Genomic DNA, 20,841 nt, shown 5'->3' with positions numbered 1-20,841 from the left:
AGATACCTTGTAGCAGATAAATTTCTGGTCCATTTATTAAAATAAGCACATCCCAATCTTCTAGGATTTGCATATAAGTAACTGAGTAAACTTCCTCGGTGGCTTAGGTGATAATCGTATGCTTCCGTAATATTTTTCACATATAAATTCAGTTGACAGCTGAGTGAATTTATATTGGGAAAATATTATGGAAACATATCATTTGTTCTTTTAGGCAATGAATTTTTACTGTGTGTGTAAACCTACTAATACTCTGTTGTACAGCCATCAGATCTGTTATTACTATTCAAATACAATGAAAAATACTTCTCTAGTTAGCTTTCCTGATAAGGAAATCATTCTTTCAGAAAGTTTCAAATCTGGGGAAATTGGCCTAACTGTGGAGCCATATTCCTAAGAAACAAATCAAGAGTCCAGATTTCAGGTAGCATTCCAAGAGGTGTGGTCCATGAGCTTGCTTCCTGCAGGTGTGAGGCCCCTTGCCTGGGTCAGCACTGAGTCGTGTGTCAGGATCACTGGCCCAGGACACAGCCCTGTGTTTCACAGGCTGTCGGTGAAGAAAGACCATTAAAAATCTTACCAATCCGTTGTGGGCCAATGCTTTTGTAAAATATGAAAAAAATGACGTACTGGGAAATTAAAATTAAAAATACAACAATTCAAGTCCAATTCTTTTGTTAGAGTCAGTAGGCATGAAATTTGGTTTGTTCTTCCTTTGTAATTTTTTTGTTTAGCTACAGTTTTGAAAGGACACAAAGTTGTGTGTAATATAATTATATTAATTTCCTGTTAGTTAGCATTTTAAAATTTGTGATTGTTTTCTATTTTCCCAAGTTATATTTGTTTAGATTATATTTATAATAACATAAAGTTACAAACAAAGAAGTTTCCATGTTAAAAGTCTATACTCACGCTTGGAATGAACATTGTGTATGCTACTCTATAAAGTTTCACATTTTAATGACCTTTTTTCCCCCTTTTGCTTAATTTGTTTCATTTAAATTGGATTAATGGTAGTGCTGTGTGCACATTTGTGTTCTTGGGGAAACAGGAACAGTTCACTCCTTGTTTCAGATATTCTCAGCAGAATTTTATCATTGAGAAGTAAGTTACAAATAATGCTTGAACGTGATAAAGAAGTGAAAGTGTTAGTTGCTCAACCTTGTCCAGCTCTTTGTGACCCATGGACCCTAGCCCACCAGGTTCCTCTGCCCATGGAATTTTCTGGGCATGAATACTAGAGTGGGTAGCCATTCCCTTCTCCATGGGATCTTCCTGACCTAGGGATTGAACCCAGATCTCCTACATTGCAGGCATATTCTTTACCATCTGAGCCACCAGGGAAACCTTACATTTTAATGCCTACATTTTCTCAGTTTTTCATATTTTTAGGGGAGGAGGGGTTGCCGCTAATGAACCAGCCTTCATATATCACACATTGTAATGTTGGCCCTGCAAGGCACAATCCAGGTGACCACACCACATGCAGCTACATACACAGGTTTGAAAATAACTAGAAAGGTCTGTACCCTATCCAGTGAGGTGAGAATCACTAAATGCTTTACCATTTTTGTTTTGTTTTCCTGTATTTATCTTCTCACTGATTTTTGTCTGTTTTTTTAAAGAGGGTTCTAGCACTGGTCTGTGTTCTGTGGTTAGAGGGGCACCAGCCTGTTCAGGCATGAGGCTCCATGTTTGCCAGACAGACTCCATCTTGTAACCAGAGGTGCAGGGAGCCAGATCCAGTTTCCTGGGAGGGGATGTGGTGAGGGATTGGTCTCTTGGGGCTGAGGTCTCAGTAAAGAAACCAAGGCCTAGTGATATAAACTGGCTAAGAATAAGGAGAGGAGGAGGCAAGAGATGCCCAGGGCTCCTAGAAAGTATGTGGAATGAAGGCAGACTCTAAACCTCAGTCTCTAGTGGTCAAAGGATGGTAGTATATTGGATACTAGAGAAGGGAATGGCAACCCTCCGTCTCCAGTATTCTTGCCTGGAGAATCCCATGGACGGAGGAGCCTGGCGGGCTACAGTCCCTGGGGTCACAAAAAGCCAGACAGCCCTGAACGACTTCACACACACACACACACACACGCACACGCACGCACACATGAATTAGTTTAGAAAGAACGTCACATGCTGTTTATCAGACACTATTTGGTCTTACATTCACCTCCGTTGTTTATTCTCATGAAAACCCTGTAATGAATTTAACTGCCGCTTTGAACGTGGGGAAAGTGCGTCGTAGCGTGGTAAGCAGTCTGACTGAGGTCCTAGTTAGGGGCTGTGTGTCAGGGCTCCGGGGTCTGTGTCTGCAGGAGCCAGGCTCTGTCTCGAAGCGGGGCTCCTGCAGGGGGCTGGGGCTCAGTGGGTCTGCAGACAGAGGCAGGGGGCCCTCCAGAAGGAACGGCGGCGCCCGGCTGCCCTGGCGGCGCCCTCCCGAGACGGGGATGCTGCGCGGCAGCTGCGCCCGCGCCGTGCCCTCCAGTGTCCTGTGTGGCCCAGAGACGCAGCCCTGACCGGAGGCTGACAGGTCTCACCACCAGATGTCCTTCACGGTTAATCAGGGCCTTATTTTTTTTTTTAATCCCCTTTAAAGTTCTTGCCTGTCTTGAGCAAGGACCCTTTCAATTCTTTCTCCGAGGTACCAAGAAGTTGCCTTGGAGTGGTGGAGAGGCCGGAGAAACGTGTGCCTTCTCTCTTCCCGGCCCTGTGCGACTCTGGAAAGTGACCGAGAGCTGGCGGTCTCACAGAGCTGCTCCTACACGCTGTCTGCGGGTCAGCTGACTTGAACCTAGAGAAAGTGTTTGTCGAATATGTAATGTCTAGGCAGAGGAAGGTGAAGCTGAGAGACAGGATAAAGTTAGCGGCAAAAGAGAGACAACAAGAAGGGTGTACTGTTGTGGAAGCTGAGGAGAAAGTGCTTTAAAAAGAAACACGAGTCCACAAGTCTGTTCTATGGTTGGGAGGGGGGACCGGGATGGGGAATACATGTAAATCCATGGCTAATTCATTTCAATGTATGACAAAAACCACTGCAATGATGTAAAGTAATTCGCCTCCAACTAATAAAAATAAATGAAAAAAAAAAAAAGAAAGAAACACGATATGGTAAGGATGTTACTTCTACCCAAATTGACAGAAAGGTTTAATAAAATTCCTACCAAAATCCCAATGAGGTTTTTGTTAAACAGGCACAGACTTACTCTAAAATTTCTGTGGAATGGCACAGGATAAAGAACAGCTGAAACAATCCTAGAAAAGAATAAAGTAGAAGGATGCTCTCTATGCAGTGTTAAGGTTCACTGTGTAGCTACAGGAAATCAGTCCTGAATATTCATTGAAAGGACTGATGCTTAAACTCCAATAACTTGGCCACCTAATGTGAAGAACTGACTCGTGAGAAAAGCCCCTGATGCTGGGAAAGATTGAAGGCAGGAAGAGAAGGGGACAACAGAGGATGAGATGGTTAGGTGGCGTCACCGACTCGATGGACATGGGTTTGAGCAAGCCCCGGGAGTTGGTGATGGACAGGGAGGCCTGGTGTGCTGCAGTCCATGGGGTCGCAAAGAGTTGGACACGACTGAGCGCCTGAGCTGAACTGATGTAGCTACAGGACTTCCCTGGTGGCTCAGGTGGTAAGGAATCTGCCTGCGAAGCAGGAGACCCAGTTTGATCCCTGGATTGGGAAGATCCCCTTGGAGAAGGGAATGGCTGCCTACTCCAGTATTCTTTCCTGGAGAATTCCATGAACAGAGGAGCCGGGCAGGCTACAGTACATGGGGTCGCAAAGAGCTGGACATGACAGAGTGACTTCACTTTTCTCATGTAGGTACAATGATTGAGACAATGTGGTATTGGAGAGGGATAGATAGATCAATTGGAATAGAACAGAGAACCCAGATGTTGCTGCTGCTGCTGCTGAGTCACTTCAGTCGTGTCCGAATCTGTGCAACCCCATAGACAGCAGCCCACCAGGCTCTGCCGTCCCTGGGATTTTCCAGGCAAGAACACTGGAGTGGGTTGCCATTGCCTTCTCCAGTGCATGAAAGTGAAAAGTGAAAGTGAAGGCGCTCAGTCGGGTCCTACTCTTAGCGACCCCACGGACTGCAGCCTACCAGGCCTCCCTGTCCATCACCAACTCCCGGGGCTCCAAGCAAGACTACTGGAGTGGGTTGCCATTTGCCTTCTCCAAACCCAGATGCGGAAGCACACAAATATACCTAAGTTTTCATGAAGGTGCAAGAGCAACTCAGCAGAGGAAAGGTAGCCCTTTAAACAAGGTGCTGGAGCAAGTGGCACCATGAAAGTGAAAGTGAAAGTGAAGGTCTTAGTCACTCAGTCGTATCCGACTCTGCAACCCACGGACTGAACCCTGCCAGGCTCCTCTGTCCATGAGGTTTCCCAGGCAAGAACACTGCAGTGGGTTGCCATTTCCTCCTCCACGGGATCTTCCCGACCAAAGGATTGAACCCAGGTCTCCCACATCGCAGGCAGATTCTTTACCGTCTGAACCACGAGGGAAGTCAAGTGGCACCATAAATAAAAACTAAAGGACTTAAACCCAAGTCTCACACCTTACATAGAAATTTAACTGAAAATTAGTCACAGACTGTAATGTAAAACTGTAAATGTGTACAACATATTACTATAAAAATAAATTTACTCTAAATTTATGTTTCAAAACACAGGCACAGACCTTAAAAATCTAGGGTTAGTGGAGAATTCTCAGATTAGATACCAAAAGCACAATTTATAAAAGGAGGGAAAAAAAACAGGTTTGTTTACTGAAGATGTTGAATTAAGACTAACTGGTTTTGTGACCCTAGTCAGCACAAGGAAAGTACAAAAGAACAGAGCACATTTTAAAATCCACTGAATGCTCACGGAGGCCCACCTTGGTGTTGAGTGCTGCCCTAGGCGGTGACTCGTGACTGTGACAGGTGCTCATGCAGCCCGAGGTTCTGTGTCCTTTAGTTGCTCCTCTTCCTGCTGTTGTGTGTGAAAGCCTCAACTGAGCAGGCAAGCCAAGCCTTCCAAGATAAGGTCTTGTCATCAGTCTTCCAAGTTCTTGAATGGGCAGAAGACCTGGCATTAGTTCAGAACATAAGGGTAAAGGCTATAGACATTGTCAAATACTTACATCCTATACATGCAAGGGTAGAGGATGTTCCTAGTATGTTAATACACTCAATGTCACCAGTGGGTTCCAGTTCTAACATGACCACGCTATGTGATAAGCCACTCATTTTCAAGACAAATTCTGACTTTTATTATCTTCATTAGCCAAGGGTCTGATACTAATTGCCTCTGGAGCATGGTTTATAATTAGAAGACCAGTTAACCATCACCATTCCTAATTAAATGGTCACTACATTGGTTTGAACTTAATGCAACTAAAAAGTAACCGGAATTATGCTATGTTGAAGTATTTGAACTATAGATATTGTAACCCTGGGCCTTATTCAGAGACATGCAGATAGAATGGGTCTTAAATGTGGTCCATAATTCTGCATTTTTAGCAATCATATCCAGTTTAAGAAAGGCCTCACCATATTTTGAGAATCGCTAGATTATTCTAGTAGAAGCAGAGAAGGCTGGAAAAAAATCATAGTGGTAAGTAGACAAACTATATACTTACTCAATGGAATACTACACAGCAATAGAAAGTAACAAATGATTGACACATACAGTGATGGATCGCACGGGTATTAGGTTGAGCGAGAAAAGCCAACCTCAGAAGGCCACACACTGTACAATTCTGTCTGTTGGTTATTCTCTCTTTCCTTTCTTGTCCTTCCTCCTTCCCTCCCTCTTCCGCTGCTTTCTTCCATCCTTCCTCCCTCCACACAGGGTCTTAGTGTGGCACGCAGGGTCTTTATTTCGCTGATGAGGGGCCCCCTGCACTAGGGTCACAGAGTCTTAAACTGGACCATCAGGGAAGTCCCTCGGCTATTCTTAAAAGTGACGAAATACATGACGGTGATTGCCAGAGGTCAGATATGGGGCTGCAGCTATGAAGGGGTAATCCGAGGGGGTTTCATTGCGGTTGTAGAAGGGTTCTGTGTTATCAGGGGAGTATTTTGGGGGATGGCAGAATTGTGGTTTTGGTGACTGTATTATGATTATGTAAGATATAGACATCAGGGAAAGCAGAAGAAGGGTACCCAGGAGATTTTGTACCATGTTAGCAACTTCTATGTGAATGTAAAATCATTTCAAAATTAAAAACAACAAAAAAGCAAACAACCACAGAACAAACCTCGGCAGATGTGAGGCTGTAAACGCAAGGATCAAAGGTGGTGTTTGAAGAAGAGAAGGGGAGGCAAAGCCCACGGAGGTTACAGCGCGATGGGATTTACACGCTGGCTCAGATTCTGCTCTGCCTCTTGCTGCACAAGACCCTGGGTGGATTAGTCGGTCAACTTGTGTTTGAAATAGGGAAATAGCAGCAGCTAGGCAAAAGAAAGGGTTACTGTGAGGGCCACATGTAGATATGTATGTGAAACACGTAGTATGGTGTTTGATGTGTGGGAAAGACTCGAAAACCTTTCCTCACTTGCTTAGCTGTGGGGAAAGAATCGTCACAGCGCGGGCTCTGAGTGGTGGGCGAAGGGACAGGGCAGATCCCAGCGGGCGCCGGAACCATGCGGGGAGGCCGGGGGGCGGGGCTCTGTCCCTGGGGAGGCTGTGGGACCCGCGCAGGACTCAGCGGGCCTTCCTGGTTGGCCTGGGGACCGGACTCCGGAAGATGCAGGGAAGACGCTTCCTGAAAGGGGTGATTGGAACAGAGTTCGGAGCCAAAAGAATAACAGTGAAGTGCGCGGTGCTGACCTCTGGGCTACTTGAAGGAGAGCAGTGTAGGATATAAAGAAACACTTTCGTTCTGACTCCTGTGCCTCGCGCAGTCACTGTCGCCAATGGAAACTGTGTCAGAGGTCATTCCATGGAGCTCGTAAAGAATAAAGTCTGACTTAGTTACTTAAACACTGTATTTTCATCCTTCAATTTTTACTGGAATATAGGTGATTTACAGTGTTGTGTGTCCAGTGAATACGTTATACATATGTTCACTCTTTTTAAGATTCTTTTCCCATATAGGTCATTACGGAGTATTGAGTGGAGTTCCCTGTGCTATACAGTAGGTCCTTATTTTGTTGTTATTCGGTGGTTAAGTCATGACTGACTCTTTTGTGACCCCCGCAAGGCTCCTCTGTCCATGGGATTTCCCAGGCAAGAATTCTGCAGTGAGTTGCGTTTCCTTCTCCAAGCGATCTTCCTGACCCAGGGATGGAACCTGCTTCTCCTGAATTGGCAGGCAGATTACCACTGAGCTACCTGGGAAGCCCCAGGTCCTTATTAGTTACCTGTTTTATATGTAGTAGTGTGTATATGGCGATTCCAATCTCCCAATTTATCCCTCTTTCTCCCCTTTCCCTCACTGGGAACCATAATTTTTTTTCAATCTGTGGACTCTATTCTGTTTTCTAAATAAGTTAATCTGTACCATTTTTTTTTCAGAGTCCACACAGAAGCAATATCATATTTTTTCTCTTTCTCTCTGACTTACTCCATTCATTATGACAGCCTCTAGATCCATCCACATTGCTGCAGATGTCATTGTTTCATCCAGTTTCATGGCTGAGTAATGTTCTGTTGTGTATATGTACCACATCTTCTTTATCCATTCCCCTGCCAGTGGACTTTTATGTTGCTTCCACATCCAGGCTACTGTAAACAGTGTTAGTTAGAGCACTGGGTTGCATGTATCTTTATGAACAGTAGTTTTGTCCATATATATGCCCAGGAATGGAATTGTTGGGTCATATAGTGGCTGCATTTTTAGTTTCAGAAACATCTAGACTGCTTTCCATAATGGTTTTACCAATTAAAATAAGTATTAATTTAGCAGGAAATGGGGATGTTGAGATGAGTAAAAAAAATGGTTTTTAACCTTCAAAAAGCTCATATCCTGATCAAAGAATCAGTGAATAAAAGTCAAAGAAATACAAGTTATGATAGTCCATGAGAGAAGAACTTAAAATGCCGAATGGGGAAAGGCCTCACAGAAGACGCTGCCCTCGAAGCTCCCTTTGAGCAGGATCCCTGTGCGCTGACGGGGCCTGCGGGCTCGGGGCTGAGCAGCAGGCTGCAGTTTAAGAGTGGCAGCCTGGATTCCTGTTCAAATGCCAATGGCATTTTTCACAGAGCTAGAACAAATAAATTCTAAGATTTGTGTCAAAGGACAAAAATACCCTGAATCTTGGGGAAGGAGACCAAAGCAGGAGGTATCATGCACCCTGACTTCAAACTGCTAAAAAGCTACAGTAATCAAAACGGTATGGTATGGTCTGTAACCAGACACACAGATCAGTTGGGCAGAGTAGAGAACCCCGAAGGAAACCCACGCTTACAGTCAGTCTACAGTGAAGGAGGTAACACTGAACAGTGGGGGAGAAGACGGGCTCTTCAATAAATAGCATTAGGAAGACTGTACAACTGCAAGTAAAAGGATCGGATTACTTTTTCACATCGTATATCAAACTAAACTCAAAATAGACTAAGGACTTAAATGTAAGACTTGGAACTCGTAGAAGAAAACAGGCACCCTTAACCTGTGACACCCTGAGATTTCAGAGATGTTATAATGTAAAAAACTAGTGGATCATAGAATTGATAGAAGATGGTGTATCTTCAGATGGAAGAAAGAGATGTTCCTTTTTAGTCTTAAAAGAGACCATAGGAGAAAGGATGAGGGATTTGTGGTTAGGCTGAAGTTCAGTCTCACCCCCTCTCACTTTGTAATTCTGGGGGGTGACAATTCTTTACACTCCATTTTTTTTAAATCTTTAAAATGGAATCACACGCACCTCAGCTGGCTTGAGGTGAAAACAATTTGTTGTTGTTGTTCAGTTGCCAAGTCCTGTCTGACTCTCCATGACACCATGGACTGCAGCATGCCAGGCTTCCCTGTCCCTCTGTTGATGGACATTTAGATTGCTTCCCTGTACCTCACAAACAATTTACCATCATTAGAAACATCCCCAAACAATAAATGTTGGCAAGGTTGTGGAGAAAAGGGTGCCCTCTTGCACTCTAGGTGGGAATGCAGCTTCCCACAGCCACTGTGGGGAAGAGTACGTGTGTGTGTTGTCAGTTACGCCCAACTCTTTGCAACCCCATGAACTGTGTTCCTCTGGCCATGGAATTCTCCAGGCAAAAATACTTGTGTGGGTGGCCATTTCCTTCTCTCAGGGATCTTCCCAACTCTGGGATCTTCCTAACTCAGGGATTGAACCCGGGTCTTGTATTGTAGACAGATCCTTTACCATCTGAGCCACCAGGGAAGCTGATGGAGAACAGTATAGATCCCTGAGAAAACTAAAAATAGAAGTACCAGATGACCCAGCAATCTCACTGTTGGGCATATACCCAGAGAAGGACATCATTCAAAACAGCACCTGCACCTTAGTGCCATTCACAACAGCCAGGGTATGGAAGCCATCCAAGTGTCCATCCCCAGGGGCTGGGTAGAGACACGGTACCCATATACAATGGAATACTGCCCAGCCATAAAAGCAACGAAACGGAATCATTTGTAGAGATGTGAATGGACTAGAGACTGTAATACAGAACAAAGCCAGAAGAAACAATTATCATATGTTAATGCATATGTATGAAATCTAGAAAAATGATCTTATTTGCAGAACAGAAATAGACACACAGACTTAGAGAACAAACGCGTGGACTCCACAGGGGGAAACGGGTAGGATGAGTTGGGAAAGTGAGATTGATACATATATACTGTTGATTGTCTGTATAAAGCACATAACTAATGAGAACCTTGCAAACACTTTGGTTCCTTTTTAAAGAAACTTATTGGGTGTAATGCTTTTACCCCAATGCCTGACAGATGGTATATATTTAACATAAATTAGTTTCTCTTCCTCTTCCTTAAACCAATCTATTTCTTGTATTAATTTCAATCACTTTCCTGTTGTTTCAGTCCTCTGATGGGTAGGCATGGTTCCACATGGAGATGCCTTGTACTGAGAAGTCTTAGAACAGAGCATTGCTTTCTTACCATTTCTGTGTCCCTGGCCTCTGTCCTCGTTCCCACCCTGCTGGTGGAAATGTGGCCTTCTGTGATTTATTATCCAGACACATGCAGGATGGGAGTCATTTGCCTCTGGACACCTCATCTAGTCCGTGATTTTGCCTGCTTTTGCCCTGCCACGTGGCCTGGGGGATCTTCCTCCACCGGGGACTGAACCTTGCCCCTTGCAGTGGAAGCATCAAGTCTTAACCACTGGACTGCCATGGAAGTCCCCCGTTTGCTTCTATCTTAATCTCAGATTGCCTGTGAAATCTTCTGTGGACCCCTAATTTTATGCACGATTGAATATCCGTCTATGATCACCAAAAAAGCAACTCTCATTTCCCCTATTATGGAAGGCAGCTTGGCTCAGCAGGGTTACTGCCCGTGTCTGGCGTCCTCCTGCATGAGGCCGTCGACTGTTGCTGGTGTCGCCTCTTCATCCTCTGGGCTTCCTCCAGCAATACTCGCCATGTTCTCTGTAGCCCATCGCATCTTCTCTGACTTCATCCCCCTTCACTGTGTCTTCACCAGCTCTACTCTATGTGTCTTTATGAGATTATCTCTTCAGAGGGATTCACTTTTTCATTTCTTCAGAAGTTACAGCATCCGCCTCTTTAAAGGTGCGCCCTCCGGAAAACGCCGGACCAAAGAAAAGCAGAGAAGGAAAACGAGAAGGAAGGAAGGAGGAGGAAGGAAGGCAACTTTGCTCCAAACTGTTGGGTTTCATGGTTTGGTGTGTCCTGCATTCTCCTATGTTCTGAATACTTGATACTGTTAAGTTAGTAAAAGTGTCAACAGAGGTGAATCACACTTTAGTGGGCAGAAAATGTGAACAGAAAACAGAAAGAAATTCAGTTAGTATATGAGAATGCTGTTCTGTTCACTCGCAACAAGAAGTTATCAAGATGGTACAATGTTCTGTTTAATGAATTGAGGAGGGTGTGAAAGAGAGAGTGGTAATTTATTAAAATTAGTCTAAATTTAGTGAACGGGGCACACCTGTCTTTTAAGGGGACTGCATATCTTAACTAAAAACTATTAATATATAGAAAAAATCACCACACATGAAAACAAATTATTGAAATCCCTTTGATTCAACATTTCACTGACCTCTAATGTAAACTTAATAAAGGGATGAAAGACAAATAAAACTGAATGCTCCTATTTTAATTGATAAATGCAAAGACAAGCAGACAGGTAGGTGGACACACATGGGCTTCCTGGGGGGCTCACTGGTTAAGAACCTACCTGCCAGTGCAGGAGACCCAGGCTCGATCCCCGGTGGGGAAGGTCCCCTGGAGGAGGCAGTGGCAACCGATTCCAGTGTCCTTGCCTGGAGAATCCCATGGACAGAGGAGCCTGGCAGGTCGCAGAGAGCCGGATGCGACTGAGCGACTGATCACACTCACAGGTAGACATGCACAGTTAGAGTCAACTCAGTAGAGAGTTCGCAAACAAGGTCAGTGGATGGTCTGGGCTTTCTCATGATGGACTCTTTGCAGCCATGAAAATGAGAACATGGAAAGCTGAAGCTACGTACACAAAACCCATTATAAAGGTTATGCAGGGAAAAGAGTATGTCTGTTGATCAGTGTGATCGCAAGTGGCCATAAACAGAACTGGTTTTTAGCCATCACCCTTTAACACGTGTTGTTTGGGGCCCCACTCCGTGTCATACTCTTTCAGATGCTGCAGTTCTAGTGGCAAGCACAATAGGCAAGCCCTAGGCCTCAGGAGCTTGTCTTCTAGGCAGGAGAAGCAAACACTCAAGTAAACGATGGAAGCATCCAGTTGTGATAAGTGAGTGCCAGGCGGAGAATAAAGATGAGCTTTGAGGGAATGTCAGGAGAATAAAGTGCGGTTGGGTGGTTTTATGTTGTTTATTTTTTCCCTGTCATGTCTGCAAAATTCTGAAGTGTTTTTTCCATATAAAGTTTATTTCAGAAGCTATTGGGTTGGCCCAGAAGTTCACTTGGGTTTTTCTGTAACAACTTAGGGAAAAGCCTGAACGAATTTTTGGGCCAACCCAATATTTAAAGTTATAACTCGTTACCTAATTTTTAAAAAAATCTTATTTGAATTCCATAGAAAGAATTTAGAATAGTGGTCCTCAGATTACTGCACACTAGAATCACATGAAAGTTTAACAAAATTCAAGTTTTCTTAATAAAATGTATGTGGTCTGACTTCTCTGAATCAGTTCTAATAAAGTTTTCTACCATCTCAAGACTTGGATTGTCCTGTCTTAAGCATACATTCACTGCAGCTGTTTCCTGCAAAATGCAAAAGTGTAACTTTAACAAGTTTCGTTTCCTATACAGATAAAAGCACAGAGCGTTGTTGATAGATCTCTGGGCAGCTCTTCCCCTGCAGAAGCTGATGAAAACTGGTGCCCAATAATTATGCTGTGAGTACTTCTTGACATTTTAGGGGGCCGGTGACTTCTCCCTTCCTTGATCCCCTCGGTCCCTGTAGTAATTCTGCGTCTGTCTGAGGCTGCAGCCCACAAATTGGTGTCTACTATATTGGCTGTTGTGGTTGTTCCTGTCAAAGCTGAGGAAATACTGTTTTGAAAAACAAAAATATTGTAAAAGCTACACCCAATCGTCAGTAAGTTATGAGAATGTCAGTAAGTTGGAACTGAAGCACCTGACACCTACTTCTTCAGTGAAAAGAAATGTGACAGCTGATGAATGCATCTGAAAGATGTCAGCTCCACAGAGGGAGGAATTTTTATCTGTGTTGTTCACTACTTATATCCTCATCACTTAGAGACAGTCCCAAGTGCAGTAAATATTCGAATTTGTTAAAAGTGTGTACGTGCTAAGTCCCTTCAGCCGTGTCCAGCTGTTTGTGGCCCCATGGACTGTAGCTTGCTAGGCTTCTCCGTCCATGGGATTCCCCAGGCAAGAACACTGGAGTGAGTGGCCATGCCCTCCTTCAGAGGATCTTCCCAACCCGGGGATCGCCCCGAACCTGTCTATGTCTGCAGGTTTACATCACCCACTCTTTTGAATGGGTTTCCCTGGTGGCTCTGGTTTAAAAAAAAAAAGTGCCTGCCAGTGCAGGACATGCAGGAGACTCGGGTAGGATCCCTACGTCAGGAAGATCCCCCGGAGGAGGAAATGGCAACCCTCTTCAGTATTCTTGCCTGGAAAATCTCATGGACAGAGAAGCCTGATGGGCTAAAGTCCGTAGGTTCTCTAAAGAGCCGGACACAACCTAGCGACTAAAGAGCAAGCATCCTGAGTAATTCCTTGCCCTGCTTCTCAGTCAAACCATCAGTCATCTCTCTCCTTCCTTCTGTAACCAGACATTCCCAAAGCAGAGTTTTATTCTCATAGTTTGAGTGTTTTCATGTCACATTCATTTTTTTTTTTCAGTGAATTGCTGTCTTTCCTCTCTCCTTAATACTTTTCTAAAATTGTTTTCCCTGATACTGCCAGTAACAACCTGATGGCTAAATCCAATGGGCTGTATTCAATCCCCATTCTTCAGGATTTCTCAACAGCATTGCTCTGCTTCCTCCTGGCCCTGTGAGATGCTTGTCCTTCCTGAGCTTCCAAAACTTGAGCCCCTCTCTTAATTTCTTTGATGTCCTCAAGTTCATCTTCATTAATTTCACTTTCTCAGACACCTTACAAGGTGTCCCCTTCCCTTGGAACTCTCATCTGTTCCCGTGAGATCAGCTTTAGGTGAACCTGTCACGTGATGCCGTGTGTGTTCCACCCTGTTCTCTTGTCTGACTTGCCACCTTGCATTTCCAGCAATTTTCAACGCATGTCGTAATGAATCTTCAGTCTATAGTGTTGCTTACAGAACTGGTTCAGTTTGAGCTCCTCAACCGACTCCCGAGCCTCTGCTTTCTCAGCTTCCCGTGTCTCTCGCTCAGCATCATCACCATCTAAAGCCCTTCCCGCTCCCCATCATTCAGACTCAGAGCTGAGCGGGGTCTGCGATTTCTTCCTCTTTCTCACTCTTTATATCTAATAAATTCCTTCACTTTATTACATCTCTTCTACCCTCAAATATCTCTAAAATATAATACCCCTTATTTCTAATTTTTAATTCAGTCTAGTTCCTTGTTTACTTCACTTGTCTCACTTACTTTCTAAACCATTAATTGTAGTTTCTTTCTTCCCTACTGAGTTCACCTCCAGTGATTCTCTCATGCTTACGGATTAAGGTCCAGATGCCATGTAAGACCCCTGCATAGCATGGTTTCAGCCTCTGTCTGTTACCTAAAGTCTGATCACACCCTGGTTTACTGTGGTCCATCTGGATTATTGTTACTGGCTCTGAACACAAGTGTGGTTTCAGCCTCTTTCTACTACCTTAAGTCTGATCACACCGCGGTTTACTGTGAACCATCTGGGTTATCGTTACTGGTTCTGAACACAACTAGAATGTTTCTGTTTCATCCTGCATAGGTATTTTCTCTCCTACCTGGAATGATTTTTCATTTTTTATTATATAATTTCTACTTCCTCTCTAGGACCCAACTCAAATCTCTCCTACTTCATGAGGTTTCCTTGTAATATGTTAGCCTTCATTGGCTCATTCCAGTAATATTATGGAGCATTTATTTTCTGCTAGGTACTAGAGCATTTTACTGTTGTTTAGCCCTTCCTAGCTGTCTTAGATGGAGAAGGCAATGGCACCCACTCCAGTGCTCTTGCCTGGAGAGTCCCATGGACGGAGGAGCCTGGTGGGCTGCAGTCCGTGGGGTCGCTAAGAGTCGGACACGACTGAGTGACTTCCCTTTCACTTTTCACTTTCATGCGCTGGAGAAGGCAATGGCACCCCACTCCAGTGTTCTTGCCTGGAGAACCCCAGGGGCGGCGGAGCCATCTATGGGGTCGCACAGAGTCAGACACGACTGAAGTGACTTAGCAGCAGCAGCAGTCTTAGATCACTTACTATCTCTTTTTATTGGAATATAATTCACACACCTTTTATAGATTTTTAACAATATATTCACAAAATTTTACACCATTGTATAAGGACTTCCCTGTAGCTCAAACAGTAAAGAATTTACCAGCCAATGCCAGGGACGAGAGTTCAGTCCCTGGGTTAGGAAGATCCCCTGGAGGAGGAGACGGCAACCCACTACAGTATTCTGGCCTGAGACAAATCCCGTGGACAGAGGAGGCTGGTGGGCTGCACAGTTCGTGGAGGCACAGCGAGTCAGACGTGACTGACTGAGCACACACGGGGAAACCTGACTGATCAATTGACATTCGTTCCCTTTCTCTCGTCCCCTACCCCAAGCCTCGATCTCCTTTTTGTTTTTATGTATTTGCCTATTATGGGCATTTTATATAAATGGAATCATATAGTGTATGGTTTCTTGTATCTAATTTCTTGTACTTAACACGAAATTTTTAAGGCCCATCTGTGTTATAACATGTAGCAGTACCTCATTCCTTTCATGGCTGAATACTGTTCCATTTTATGCATATGCCACTTTTTCTCTGTTTATCAGTTGATAGACATTCGGATTGTTTTTCACTTTTGCTCATTGTGAATTATGCTCCTGTGCACATTTGTATCAGAGTCTCTGAGTCGTCCTGTGTTTCCATTTCTCTTCAGTTCAGTCGCTCAGTCATGTCCGACTTTGTGACCTCATGGACTGCAACATGCCAGGCTTCCCTGTTCATCACCAACTCCCGGAGCTTACTCAAACTCATGTCCATCGAGTCGGTGATGCCATCCAACCATCTCATCCTCTGTCGTCCCCTTCTCCTCCTGCCTTCAATCTTTCCCAGCATCAGGGTCTTCCGATGAGTCAGCTCTTCGCATCAGGTGGTCAATTATTGAAGCTTCAGCTTCAGCGTCAGTCCTTCCAATGAATATTCAGGACTGATCTCCTTTAGGATGGACTGGTTGGATCTCCTTGCAGTCCAAGGGACTCTCAAGTGTCTTCTCCAACACCACAGTTCAAAAGCATCAATTCTTTGGTGCTCAGTTTTCTTTATGGTCCAACGCTCACATCCATATGTGACTGCTGAAAAACTGTAGCTTTGACTATATGGACCTTTGTCAGCAAAGGAGTCTCTCTGCTTTTTAATATGCTGTCTATGTTTGTTATAGCTTTTCTTCCAAGGAGCAAGAGTCTTTTGGCTGTAGTCACCATCTGCAATGATTTTAGAGCCCAAGAAAATAAAGTCTGTCACTGTTGCCACTGTTTCCCCATCTATTTGCCATGAAGTGATGGGACCAGATGCCATGATCTTAGTTGGGCCTTATAGTAACTCATATGTTTAGCTTTTTGAGGAACTGTCGAACAGTTTTTCAAAGCAGCTACACCCTTTTACATTACCACTAGCAGTGTATGAGGGTCTAATTGCTCCAGATCCTCACTAAACTCATTACTTTCTTTTTGATTATAGCCATCTGCATGGGTGTGAAGTCATATCTCGTTGTAGTTTTTTGTTTTGTAAAGATGTTTTGCTATGGGCCATTTTTAAAGTCTTTATTGAGTTTGTTACAATACTGTTTGTTTTATGTTTTGGTTTTTTGGCAGCATGTCATGTGGGATCCCAGCTCTCCTGACCAGGGATAGAACCCACACGCCCTGCTTAGGAAGGTGGGGTGTTAACCACTGCACCACCAAGGAAGTGCCTTCATTGTGGTTTTGATTTGCATTTCCCTAGTGACTGGTGAAGAGCATCTTTTCATATGCTTATTGACCATTTGCATATTTTCTTTGGACAAATATATAGTCACATCCTTTGCCCAATTTTTAATTGGGCTATTTGTCTTTTTTATTGTTGAATTGTAAGCTATCTTTTCACATTCTGGATACTAGACCCTTATCAGATATATAATTTGCAAATATTTTATCCCCTTCTGTGGGTTGTTTTCATTTTTTGTACAGCGTCCTTTGAAGCACAAAAGTTTTTAGTTTTGATCATCTGTTCTTTTAATTTGTTTATGCTTTTACTGTCTAAGAAACCATTGCCTAATCCAAGGTTATGAATTTTATATCTGATTTCTTCTAAGAGATCTATAGTTTTAGCTCTTACATTTAGGCCTCCAATCCATTTTGAGTTAATTTTTGTAAGTGACATGAGCTAAGTGTCCAGTTTTATTCCTTTTTGTACGTGACTGCCCAGTTTATCCACCAATTGGTTGAAGGATTCTTCTCCCACTGAATTTTCTTGTTATCTGTACTGATTATCTTTTAATGCATATGGTTTTTATCATCTCCAGTTAGGCACTAAAGGGCAGGGGTTTTTCTTATTTTTGAGGGCAGGGAGCTTTGGGGGCGGGGATTTTTCTTATTTTTGAAGGCAGGGAGCTTTTCTTATTTTTGAGGGCAGAGGACTTTTCTTATCTTGAAGTAAACCACTCTGTTCTTAACAGGATGTCATACCCATAGTAAGTGCCTTGTGAGTATATTACTAATCTCTGTCTAACCAGATAGTAAGCTCTACAAGGAGGAGACTCTGCTTATTTTTGCTTGCTGATAGGCTGGCATCAGTAAGTACTTTTGGATAATTAAATCAATGATTCCCCAATGATTAGTTCACGCCTTACTTTAGGATTTTTGTTCTCCCTTGCAGCAGAATGCATACTAGGTAAGAATAACTTTCTTACAGTAAGTCATAGGGGAAGAGGTGAGCGGGGGCAAACATGCCTCCATGGGAAACTCCTAGCTTAGCTGCGACTTTGCCACCCAATGATTCTACCGTGTTCAGTTTATATTGCTTGGTTCTCTTTCGCTGAGAACATATAAGCTCTCAGGTTTACAGACTTACGAAGATTTCTGCTTGGTGTTTTCGGTTGTGTACCAAGAGTTTAAAAAACAAATCCAATCCAAGCTACCGTTTCTGGATATTGGATTTTTCTCTTCTCAAAGTGCGATCAAGACGGACTCCCCGGCTTTTAATAAGTGCCAGTGCTTCCTGCTGGTGGAGTTTGACGAGGCCTGACCTGTGAAACCATGTTTGAACAATGAGAACAGGAAATATGCTTTTTTCTTGCTCATGGTTTCTGCAGCTATAAAAGTGATTTGCAAAAAAACAAGGAAATACCCTAAGTACCCAATTACAGAGGAATGGTTAATTATCCTATATTGATTCAGTGAAGTACTAAGTTGCAACTAAAAATAATACTTAAGAAAATTATATACTAATAAAAAATTATGTAACAGTAAAGAAATACCTACTTTTGCTTCATTGACTATACTAAAGCCTTTGACTGTGTGGATCACAACAAACTGTGGACAATTCTTAAAGAGATGGGAATACCAAACCACCTTACCTGCCTCCTGAGAAACCAGTATGCAGGTGAACAAGCAACGGTTAGAACTGGAATGGAGCAATAGACTGGTTCCAAATCGGGAAAGGAGTACGTCAAGGCTGTGTATTGGCACCCTGCTTATTTAATTTATATGCAGAGTATATCATAATAAATGCCAGACTGGATGAATCCCAAGCTGGAATCAAGATTGCCAGGAGAAATATTGATAACCTTAGATATGCAGATGACACCACCTTAATGGCAGAAAAAGAAGAAGTAAAGAGCCTCTTGGTGAAAGTGAAAGAGGAGAGTGAAAAAGCTGGCTTAAAATTCAACATTCAAAAATCGAAGACATGGCATCTGGTCCCATCACTTCATGTCAAATAGATGGGGAAACAATGGAAACAATGACAGATTTTATTTTCTTGGGCTCTAAAATCACTGCAGACAGTGACTACAGCCATGAAATTAAGATGCTTGCTCCTTGGAAGAAAGGCTATGACAAACCTAGACAGTGCATTAAAAAGTAAAGACATCACTTTGCCAGCAAAGGTCCGTATAGTCAAAGCTATGTTTTTTTCCAGTAGTCATATATGGATGTAAGAGCTGGACCATAAAGAAAGCTGAGCACCGAAGAATTGATGCTTTTGAACTATGGTGTTGGAGAAGACTCTTGAGAGTCCCTTGAACAGCAAGGAGATCAAACCAGTCAATCCTAAAGGAAGTCAATCCTGAATATTCATTGGAAGGACTGAAGCTTCATTGAAGCACCAATACTTCGGCTACTTGATGCAAAGAGCTAACTCATTGGAAAAGACCCTGATGCTGGGAAAGATTGAGGACAGGAGGAGAAGGGGACGACAGAAGATGAGATGGTTGGATGGCATCACCGACTCAATGGACATGCATTTGAGTAAACTCTGGGAGATGGTGAAGGACAGGGAACCGCAGTGTGCTGCAGTCCACGGGGTCGAAAAGAGTCAGACACAACTGACTGACTAAACAACAACAAAAGAAACATATTTATGATATAAATTTAAGTATAAAAATATTATTATGCAGTGATTGCATCTGGGTAAAATCACGTATTGTCTTTAACTAGGGTGATCAACCATTCATCCTGGTTTGCCTCAGACAGTCTGGGTTTTAGCACTAAACTTCCTGTATCCCAAGAAATCTCTCAGTCCTGAGCAGAGTGGGGTGGTCAGTCACCCTGCTGTGGACAAATTGCCAAAGAAATAACTGGAGAGAAAGTCACAGCAAGGATTTTCATTTTCTAAGAGTAGACATCAGTGGTGTCTTGTGATAAGGAGTTAATGTAGGCTCAGTAAAAACTAGTTGAAAATATAAAAATGAATTGATTTAGTTACTAAGTCAAGTCCAACTCTTGAGACCCCATCAACCATATCCTGCCAGGCTCTTCTGTCCATGGGATTCTCCAGGCAAGAATACTGGAGTGGGTTACCATTTCCTTCTCCAGGGCATTTTCCCAACCCAGGAATTGAACCTGGGTGTCCTGCATTGCAGGTAGATTGTTTACCGACTGAGCTATGATGGAAGCCCTATTTTAAAAAATGAATAAAAGAAACTAAAATACTTAAGGAAGCCATGTGTTTGGAGAAGGATCCTCATATATATTTCAGAAGTTGAGAAAATGAGATAGAAATAAGATCTTGTGTCCTTTTTTTAATTTTTAATTTTTTGGCCATGCAGCATGGCATGTAGGATCTTAGTTTCCCAACGAAGGATTAAACCCATGCCTCCTGCATTGGAAGTGCAGTGTCTTAACCACTGGACAGTCAGGGAAGTCCCAAGATCTTATCTTTTTTGAAGGTTTTCTCACCAGTTTTTGCCTTGAGTTGGTCATAGCTGCACCCACTTCCCTTTCCCCTAGTCCAAGGCAGGGACTGGTCCTAGTCCACCACTATATAGTCCAGTCACATTCTGGAGTGAACACAGGAAGGAATGTGTTATTAATGACCTACTCCAGGAGAACTTTCCTTGGGAATATGTGTGTGTGTGTGTTAGAATATATTGACATGAATAGTCAATGTCTTGACATCTCACGGTTCAAACCCAGACTAGGGTTACGTGAATCTGAACTTGAGAGTGGTGGAGGCTCCTGTGACCAGAATGTTACGAGAGTAAAAAATCTCAGGGAAATACCATGTTGGAATCACCTGCTGCAGCTGAGCACACGCAGAGAGTTTTATTCATTTAAAGCCATTTTCGAGAACTTTACATAGAGAAATGCCCCACCTACATTTTTTTCTCTAATCATCAGAAATATCTTTAATTCGTGGTCCCTAACAAAGTGGAGTGGAGAAGGCAATGGCACCCCACTCCAGTACTCTTGCCTGGAGAATCCCATGGACGGAGGAGCCTGGTGGGCTGCAGTCCATGAGGTCGCTAAGAGTCAGACACGACTGAACGACTTCACTTTCACTTTTCACTTGCATGCGCTGGAGAAGGAAATGGCAACCCACTCCAGTGTTCTT

General features: G+C 43.4%; 1 long non-coding RNA gene across 2 annotated transcripts in view; it reads left to right on the top strand.

Annotated features, from left to right (window-relative positions):
• The window catches only part of LOC110134389 (uncharacterized), a 78,820-nt gene that overhangs the window by 5,633 nt on the left and 52,346 nt on the right, over window positions 1–20,841 (top strand). For both annotated transcript variants that reach the window (XR_011489827.1, XR_011489826.1), the window contains exon 2: window positions 12,418–12,503. This is a non-coding gene — a long non-coding RNA (uncharacterized lncRNA). The remainder of the gene's footprint in view (window positions 1–12,417; window positions 12,504–20,841) is intronic.

The sequence above is a fragment of the Odocoileus virginianus genome, chromosome 10 (genome assembly GCF_023699985.2).
Source record: "Odocoileus virginianus isolate 20LAN1187 ecotype Illinois chromosome 10, Ovbor_1.2, whole genome shotgun sequence".
Classification (NCBI taxonomy): Eukaryota; Metazoa; Chordata; class Mammalia; order Artiodactyla; family Cervidae; genus Odocoileus; species Odocoileus virginianus.
This window is presented reverse-complemented; position numbering and strand designations above follow the sequence as displayed.